Raw genomic sequence first — 10508 nt, 5'->3', positions numbered from 1 at the left:
GTATTGTAATTATATGTTTTGGGCTTTAGTTGTTAGTTTTGAATGTATAGGCCCAAGGGAAATAATGTAACCAAACCAATGGGGCATTTGATGTGACATGTTTCTCATGCATGCTTCTCTATAAATAGAGAAGCATGCCATGAGAGAATGGTTGGTTGTTCATTAATAGAAAATCTTTTGTTAACTCTTTCTTACTTTCTTTCTCTCATTTCTCTCTTCCTCTCTACCCGAAAATAACCTCTCAAGATCCGAGACCGCTTAGGTGGCTTAGTGTGATTTCAGCTAGCACTAAGCTCGGTTGATCCAAGATTATTGTTAGATCCACCCGCGTTGGGACCTACAGTAATCAGTGTAGACGTTAAGATTCATTTGCGAATCAAGTTTGAGCTGCTGCAACGCCGGTTGTTCAACTTGTTATATTAAAAGTGCATAGTTTTACTTTTATTAAATTAATTAAATACATCACTATTTCACTAATGAAGTGTTTCAACAATGTAAATAATATCTTTTGTCATGTAACAAACATGATCAGTTGATCACGTCCCTGACTGACTATCCATATATCTTTAACCGGACCCAAATAAAATGAAAAGACCATATTATCCCCATGCAACCCGTCCTACATATACGCATACAACATTAACGCCTGGGTCTTGGATATTGCAAGTGGCTAAAATGGAAAACCAAAACGGACAAACACTGGACATCAGCAAAGAAGCCAGGCTAGCGATCATGGAGCTGGCGAACATGATAAGCGTCCCTATGTCGCTCAACGCGGTTGTTCACCTCAACGTGGCTGATTCTATTTGGCAAAATCGCCTCCGAGATTCTCACTCGTATTCTCCCTTCTGGCCGCGGAGATCCTGAAAACCTTCAGCGCATTCTCCGCATGCTCACAAGTTATCGTGTTTTAACGAACACGTCAATGCTTCAGAACAAAGGTACTTTGTATGCTATTAATATTTATGAGTAGCGCCACAGCTTGTTGTCTGCTTGTCTTTTGTTTCGATTTAATCAATAAATTAGTAACAATTAATAGATTTAAAGACCAGAATTTATCAAATATATATAGGGGTGTTCATTTTTCGCTTTGAAACCGTAAAACCGTCTAAACCGGTCATCAGTTTGGTTTTACAGTGGTTTTTATCGGTTTCAAAAATCTCAAATAGTAAGGTCTATGCATAATATCCTTTGTTACAGCTTGTTTGGACGGAATGTGATTTAACTTGTTAAATTATGCAAAATTTTGACAGTATATTATTATAATATACGGTCTTATTTTGGGCATCTTGTGTGAAACCAAATCGGAACCAAATGTTTGGTTTAATTCAGTTTTAAGAATTGTACGGTTTGGTCACGGCTTGACGTAAAAACAGCCGAAGACCGGACCACAAACACCCGTGCCGCTATTTAACTGTTATGTATAAGAAAGTACGTAGATTATACAAGAATCTTTATGGTGATCTCCTGAGACTATCCATAATTTAAAAAACAAAAAATAAAAAATACTAAGCTAGTCGACCATGTTATTAGAAATCACTTGTTAACAATATCCATAAAAACAAATAAGATTAAAAAAAAAAGTTGAGTTTCCATCACTGACATGATGATTGTGTGTTATGAAGATACTCATTAACAGATATTGGAAAGACGCTAGTGACGGATAAAAACGGTTTGTCCTACGGTTCATACGTTCTACAACACCACCAAGAGGAGTTAATGAAGGCGTGGCCCGCGGTTCACGAGGCGGTGGTGGATTCATCCACCGAGCCTTTCGTGAAGACCAACGGTGGGGAGACCGCCTACGGCATCTATGGGAAGAACCCCGAGATGAACGGTCTAATGCAGAGGGCGATGTCAGGGGTATCAATTCCGTTTATGAAGTCGGTTCTAGATAGCTACGACGGGTTTAACGGCGTCAAACGACTGGTGGATGTTGGTGGCAGTGCAGGGGACAGCCTGAGGATGATTCTAGAGAAGCATTCACATATCAAAGAGGGTGTTAATTTTGAGTTGCCTGAGGTGGTTGCAAAGGCTCCACAAGTTAATGGTCAGTACTCAGTAGTAACATAATTAATTAAAGTTAAAACAACACCACAAACAAAATGTGTAAACATAACTAAGACACGTGTAATGGTTTTGATGAGGAGTCATGTGTGTTTTGTGTGTAGGTGTGACACATGTTGGTGGTGATATGTTTGATTCCATTCCCAAGGGTGATGCAATTTTCATGAAGGTAAATGCTTTTGTTTCATAACACTTGCTCAAATACTTAAAAAGTTGATTATTAATAGGTGTGGAAACGAGTCGAGCCGATCTCGAGTTATTTGAGATCGGCTAGTTATTTAGCTTGATTGAGTCAAGCTTAATCGGGCATGAGCCTAAGTTCGAGCCTGAAAAGTAAGCTGTTTAATAAACAAGTCCGAGTCCGAGCTTCATTTATATAACTTTTCGAAATATATATTTGATAATTATTAATTAATATATATAATGTTATGAATAAATAAATAAAAATAACTAAATAATGTATATTATTTTATAAAAAAATATAATTGAAAAGAATATATATAAAATAATTATAAATATATAAAAAAATAATTAATAAATAGTAAATAAGCCGAGCTCGAGTTTAAAAATCTACTCACGAGCCGAGCACGAGCTTCGTGTAAGTTAAACGAGCTGAAGTCAAACCTAGTCGAGCTCGGGATGGTACATATTTCTCCATCAGAATGTGCTTTTTATTAAAACTCAAATACTTTGAATTAAACAATTTATGATTTTAAAAACTTGATTACTTCTATATCTGTATATGGACTAAAATCTGTTATATATCTCCATCAGAATGTTGTCCTTTTTAAAAAATCATTAAATTTCAACCTAACCATGAAGCGTCTAATTATCTAGCAATCCATTAATGTAATGTAATTTCAAATTTCAAATTATTAATAAAGTAGTTTCCATTTTGCAATGAACAAGGCACAAATGTTTATGTACGTAAAGATACTAGCTAATTAAAAAGTTGTAATTCCGTCAATAATTTTGATAGTTAACTAAAATGGTTGCATTGGCTTTTAATGACTTAAATGCTTATGGTTTTGAGATATCAATAGCTTATTGAGTTGCTGATTTTGATGGTTGTAGTGGGTACTAACGACATGGACCGATGACGAAGTAAAGCGAATTATGATCAATTGTTTTAACGCAATTCCAGTTGGAGGTAAGTTGATTGCCTGTGAGCCGGTGCTGCCCCACCACACTGATGACACTCACCGTACCCGAGCCTTGCTCGAAGGTGACATATTTGTGATGACCATTTACCGTGCCAAGGGAAAACATCGGACTGAAGACGAGTATCGTCAACTCGAAAAGTTGGTTGGTTTTACAAGCTTCAGAGCTATTTATATTGACTACTTCTACACTCTGCTTGAGTTTATAAAATGATGCGCCTTTTCATTTTAACTTTTTGTTGAACAACTTCGTCATTGTTGGACGATCATGATTATCATATTTTATCTTGCTAATGAATATTAGCAAACTATATTATTACTTATAATTAAGAGTTTAATAATGAATGTTATTTACGCATGTTAAATGGTTCTATGTTGTTTAACAATTGTGGATAACGATTTGACGATTTGTTCAATTAGGCATTTCTTATCTCCGAATATATTTTGGCTACACCAGGAATTCTTTGCCTAATTTATATGCAGAAAATTACATGAAAATATGTAATTTATCTTCGACAAATTGAAAATAAATAATCTCGTCGTTTGTATGTTGCGAAATAATAAGCTTATCTTTAAAATTCACTATCAACAGTCCAACATTTCAACTATTTTGTCTCAATGGGCATCCCGTTAAAAAATAGTTAACGCCGTTAAGTTTTTTTCGGAGTTTAAAAGCGATGGTTTAGGGTTTTTGATCGGAAGAAGGACACGAGTCGACTAATGTAAAACTTATCTCGAAACGGTGATTCAAATGACTTGATTTTTGTTAATTGGAAATTCAAATACCTGAATTGAAACATTGTTTCGTCGTTTGGATCACCGTTTCGAGATAAGTTTTACTTTAGTCGACTCGTAACGTTCTTCCGATCAAAAGCTCTAAAATATCGGTTTGAAACTCGAAAAAAAAACTTAACGACATTAAGTGTTTTTAATGGAAGTTCATTTAGACAAAAAAAGTTGAAAGGTTGGACCGTTGGTATTGATTTTTAAAAATAAGATTATTATCGGCTAATACATAAAAGGTGAGATTATTTATTAAATTTGCCTTCTTATATATTCAAAATACACTAGATAAATGTATATTTTAATTTTTTTCTAAAATAGTAAATATAATTTGTTTCAATTAGGGTGTTTACAGTTCTCCAACATTCATCACGTCAAATTACTCGATAATTTTTGCTACTTAGGCTATGTATTGCACACCGTTCTTCATGCCAACACCACATTTAATATTCCTCCATTTAATCTCACTACTTAACTCATGCTACACACATTCTCTATCAATCTTCATCATTCTTTTTATTTATATTATTTAACACCAAAAAAATGAAAAAAAAATCTGATTGGCCAGTGACCAACATGATCATGGTAATTTGGACCGCTCATGCGTAACTATGACGGACGGTGTTTGCGTGAAGCCACGTCAGCATCCCATATGATGCTCCCGGTTGTATCCCCGTTAGTTTCTTTATGAATTTACATTGTTGGCTAAAAAACAAAAAGACTACGCCCAAAGTAGGACGGAGGTACACACGGATCATGTGCCCTTCTTCCACATGGGTCGTGTCATGTGTATACCAAATAATCAGAACATCATTTTTGAAATTGCATGTACGCGTAGTAAAAACTAGAAATTACAAATAATGATAAATAAGAATGGTAGTTATGAAATTTAAGATAAGGTAAATTAATTGTTAATTACACAAGTAATTGTAGCTTATAAAAACTAACAACTTTTAACCCCCGTATCACTGGTCACCACTAACTATGGGTATTAGTGGTTCGATTTTGAACCGTGAAACTGGCCAATCCCGTTGTCGGTTTTCATTCTTGACGTTAGGTCGTCTCAAAATTTTCAAATCGTAGTGAACGATTTGATTTACGGTTTTAATGTCAAAGCTAGCTGTGTACAGATTTGACAATATTTCTTTATTTTTATGTTTATAATGCACTTAATTAACTATTTATTGATATGTCTATTTATTTATACAACTTGGCATTATTAAATCATTATAGGGACTTTATATCAAATTGTGGCTCCTCGCATACTGAAAGTCATATTCTTTGTGTTCTGTCAATCACTATCCATATCCAGTCCACACAATACAATCACAACTTCAACATTCTCACGTTTATGGCGTGCGTTTGTTTCACAGAATTCTTAGAAATTCAAAGGAATTGAAATTTAAATCCCAGAACATGACGTGTTCACTTCAACAAGAGTTGAAATTGAAATTTAAATGAATTCTAACAAAATCCCACGTTGGATGGAATTCAATCACATAAATCATTATTAAATCCTTCCATTTTTTAGAATTTAAGTGAACTCAACAAAAACCACTTACTTTGTTTCATATATACTTTTTTGGCCCTTCAATTTTATTTACAAACTTTGTTTCATTAAACTTTTGACACAAGAGTTTTATAGATATGCTTTTTGGTCCTTTCACTTTAGTTTATCATATTTACTTTTTGGTCACTTAGCTTTGGTAATGAAACTTTTGCTCTTTCAGCTTACATCTTTAATTTTTGGCCCATCAACTATGGTAAATAAACTTTTGCCACAAAGGTTTTACCATAACAGAACAGATATCGATTGCCTTCCCACCGCAACACGTGATAACTTTTGAATATGCAATGCATTTAACCTGCTATGCCACGACACACGGGTGGGGTGAAGGTAGAACTGCTTGTATTAAAATTTAAAAAGATGATTTAAGCAAAAGGTTTTGTTTGAAATATAGTGAGTTAAATGAAAGGGTAAATGAGCCCAATGCCTGCTTATCTCTAGAACCCAATACCAAGCCCAATGAACCTGACTTCTTTAAAGAGGTGCACATAGAAACCGGTTAACCGGTTGCTAACCGAAAAACTAACCGGTTACTACCTGGTCGGATCCTAACTGGTTACTAACCGATCTTAACCGTCGGTTAGTAACCGGTTTATATTATTGATTTCAAAACCAGTTACTAACCGGTTAACCGAACCTATTAACCGATTTTTAAATTATTATTTTATTAAAAACCGGTTTTTAACCGGTTTTTACCTGATCGGTTAACCGATTTTCTTTTTTTATTAATTTATCAAAACCGGTTAGTACCCGACCCGATTAACCGGTCTAGCTGGTTATTTCCCGCCAAAAAAAAGGGTTAGAAAATTAACCTGTTAACCGATTTGTGCACCTCGTGAATAACTGAATAAGTGATTAATATGATTTTAATTTATATGAACTTTAGAAGAGGATTATTTACCTTAAATCCTAATAATACAAACTAGATCATATTAAGAGACACAACCCCCATTTTGTTATGTTTATGGAATACAGATTATCTGGACAATACTTGTATATAAATTATTAAAAATATTGTGTTTTTGAGATAAATGCTAAACTAGTCATGCAAAAATAGAAATGAATTCTAAAACGTTGTCTAGTCAGAAAATAAACAAATAAGATATTGAAATTCCAGACAGTCATTTAAAACGTAATGACATTTGAATGTTCTCTAAATAATCTGATGATGACTTAGATTGTTTGCTAATCAACCGTTAAGGTATACACTTTGATCCCTCCACTTGAGTAGTATGGAATGTCTTAATAAGAATTTGGATGACCGATGTGGCAACGTGGTATCAAGGAGAACACTGCCTGTCCACCTCATCCGTGGCACCACCTAAATCAATGCCAAATCGGAGTGTGGGTGCGTGCGGATGTGTGTGGCGGACGAAAGAGATGAGAGAAATTATGTGATTTGTATCGTACAAGTCAGCTAAGAAAAATAAAATCATGGGCTGGAAGAGATGAGAAATATGGACATTTTCATCAATTAATGATGGTTTAGAGACGAAATAAAAGGAAACGTTGACATGCAATTAATATAGAAAAGCGAATTATTAAAAGTTGGAATGGAGTTGAGAGATGAGTCCTCCCAAGTCCCCATGGGCGCATCCATCACTCACCAATGATGTTCATTGTGTAAACACCACATAGCCACTTTTTTCTATCTTTCATTTCATCTTTCAAACTATGTTATGTAATTCATTTACCATTCAACCTTAAATTTTACAAAAAAAAAAAATAATATTTACTAATTTTAAGACAATTTTCTGATAAAGAAAAAAGTAAAATAAAGATGAGATTAATTAAAGCTTTGCACTAATAATATATATATATATATATATATATATATATAAATAAAATAATGTAGTAATAAACATGATTAGATATTACATGATGAAAATTTGAAACTTATTATTATCTTGGAGTTATCGGTTTCATTGTCATTCGAAATATTAATTCAAACACGTGCCAAAGTCGTTTACGAAACCAAAAATACTTTATTTTAAATATAACTTGATTTTTGTTATATTTATATCGGAATGCTGATAAAGAAAAAAAAAGTGTATTTAGCTATTTTTTTAAAAATGCCAACAAACAAAAATTGTTAAAGAAAAGCGAACCAAATGTTAACCCGAGACCACATTGGCGTCACGGTGTGTCTACTCTTGGCCACAAGATGATGACATGGCCATAACGCTTTGTCTTGTATCATGTGTTTACCCAAAAATGGAGTAATGGACCATCTAAAATGACCCCTCTGGTTATGGTCCGTTTAACAAAAGTTTTCCACATTTTGATTTTTAACCCTGGACTTGAACTTTGGATTAGTTACTCTTAGGTCTTCTTAGGTCTGCCAACCTTCAAAAGTGACATTTGGGCACAAAATATTTTAAGATGTTTTAGCAACAAAAATGAGATGTTAAAGAACCAGCAGCATAAAAGCAGCTAGCATGGCGTTACTCACAAAGTGACGTTAGAGGTTCAAAGTGGTGTAAAAAAAACTTTTGGGTCAATGTGATTAATTCCATTCACTGTAGCAATCGAAATCGGAAAGACACCTGAGTGTAGAAATGCATTAGTGGAGTTTGGAAAAATATTATCCTTGTAGAACCGTCCTTAGCATCTCTAAACATAAGTATTTGCAATTGCATGAAGAGTAATGATGGACAAGGTGAGTACACTTCTTTATATTTAGATAGCTGGACTAAGTCGAGCCCTCTCAAGGTACTTGACTACTGGTTTCCTTCCATATTAAACTTAGTGGCTGTCAAAGGTTGCAAAGTCTCTGACATGTCAAACATTAGTGAAAACGACCTTGAAAACCGTTAGAAAAGACAACCCAAGAATAGGAGCTTGACTATTTACATCAATTTCCAATCATAGTGTGACATTTGTCAATTTCGGGTTATTTTATACTTTTATTCTTAATGTAAACCCGACCCGTTTTGTATCCCGAACCTTTCGATATTATCAAAATGATGAATTGTATGTTAAATATTTGTTTTATAGTTGTTGGATAAAAAAAACACCCTTTTCGGTTCTTAAAATTCCCCGAAAACGCTCAAAACGAACTCCAGGGACTAAAACTACCAAAATGGAGACTTGAAGGACCCATTTGTAGTTTGTGCTTCTTGGGTCTCTATAACCAACCCATTTTCATGAAACACCCTTTATAAAAGATCCATTCAACTTACTCTATATGTACACACCCATCTTCTTCATTTGTGCTTGCTCATTTCTTCATTTCACTCTCAAATTCTTGAATTCTAAGGTTGTTCTTCATAAGCTAATCTTTCATTTTAACTAACTTCTCAACACTTAAAGCTTGATGTTACAACATATATATAATATACACTCCTTGTTTACCTTCGCTCTTTTATTTCTCCGGTCTCGGCCGGTTGAAATGTCGGGCTAGTTAGGCAAGGTTACATGGAGGACTTTGTAGTCCTTGTTTATATATTTAACAAATCTAACCATATAACTTGTTATACTTGCTTAACTTCTACATATTTTAGTTTATTGTTCATATTTGTCAAGTTCCATGGTATTGGGTATGTGGTGACTAGCCTCGGTTTCATCCCGAGTTGAGAACCGAACCAAAAACCGAACTTTTGTTTAAAAGCATTATTGTTAACTTTTTGAATGTAAAACTTGAGTATTATTATTTATAAGTTATTTTACAAGTTCCATGGTAATTGGGTATGTGGTAACCATCCTCGGTCTTATTCCGAGTCAAGGACCGAACCAAAAACCGAATTTTTGTTTAAAAGCTTTATTGTTAGCTTTTTGAATGTAAAACTTGAGTATTATTATTTATAAGTTATTTTACAAGTTCCATGGTAATTGGGTATGTGGTAACTATCCTCGGTCTTATTCCGAGTCAAGGACCGAACCAAAAACCGAACTAAACCGAGTTCACTCGCTTAAGACACACAAGTGTGTTTTTAGCCACCAAAACTCATATTTTTCTTCAAGATTATATTTTAAATCAATTTTAGTTAGTTTCTAAACATACTTGGCATGTCGGTAACCAACTTGATCTTATAACAAGTTCGAACCGATAAGGTCGTATACTCGCTTAACGAACGTTAAGGTTCTTCACAATAGAACTACATACTTGGTTAAATCTATTTTGATTTTATTAAGTTATCTCATAACATTTATTTTGGGAAGTTAACTGTGAGCTTGGTCAATTATCAAGTCTCGAACCGACAAACCCGAACACTCGTTTAAACCTCGTTTTGGGTATTCTTATAACCAAGGGTTTTGCAATATCGCATTTTAACCCACATTATTACTTAACATAGGTTGAGTAAAAGAAAAGAAAAAAACTAATGAATAGAATACCGAGACTCGGTTTCGAGTAAACTTATTTTACAAAACTCGTTTCTTTAATTTCTCAAATATTTATATTTTAAATCCTAAACTTTATTTATTTACTTTATTTGTCATGTATTTTATTTTAAACCCTTCCAAGACTACCTACTAACACAAGACCCGTTTAATATAGGTCTTGCTCGTTAAACCGATCTCTCCGATTATTCACGACACTATCTTTCAAGTTACTTGTTAATGTGAGTACCTTTTCATCCCCCGTTTTCCATCTTTCATTTTGGGGGTGACATTGCATACTTATTCAACTTCAAATGATTTATACTTGAGTCTTAAACCACAACAAGTATTGTATATGTTTACTTAAATAAATGCTCGATTTGGTGTTATATGCTTTACATTATTATGTGCAAATTCTTGAATGCTAAGGCGGGTAGCCTCTTGAATGCTAAGGCGGGTAGCCTCATCAAAGTATGATCATACGTTAATTCCGAGTATATATGGTATCCCCATATAGAAAGGTGTCGTCAATGTATTCTTATTGTCGTCAATGTATTCTAATTGACGGTTTTATTATGTAAATTGTTGCTATTATTTATTGTTTTTATATA

The 10508-nt window shown here is 33.9% G+C and overlaps 1 pseudogene across 1 annotated transcript; it reads left to right on the top strand.

Annotated features, from left to right (window-relative positions):
- The first annotated feature begins 666 nt into the window (after positions 1-666).
- Positions 667-3522, top strand: LOC143561078 (nicotinate N-methyltransferase 1-like; annotated as a pseudogene). The gene is made up of 4 exons (XR_013140230.1): positions 667-941; positions 1626-2050; positions 2172-2236; positions 3142-3522. The product of XR_013140230.1 is annotated as a nicotinate N-methyltransferase 1-like (transcript).
- Positions 3523-10508: the final 6986 nt, after the last annotated feature.

This window comes from Bidens hawaiensis, unplaced genomic scaffold, assembly GCF_021521415.1.
Source record: "Bidens hawaiensis isolate Kalapana, Puna unplaced genomic scaffold, B.hawaiensis_p1.1 tig00020534_1, whole genome shotgun sequence".
Lineage (NCBI taxonomy): Eukaryota > Viridiplantae > Streptophyta > Magnoliopsida > Asterales > Asteraceae > Bidens > Bidens hawaiensis.
The sequence above is the reverse complement of the archived record's forward strand: the minus strand, read 5'-3'. Positions and strand labels throughout refer to the sequence as shown.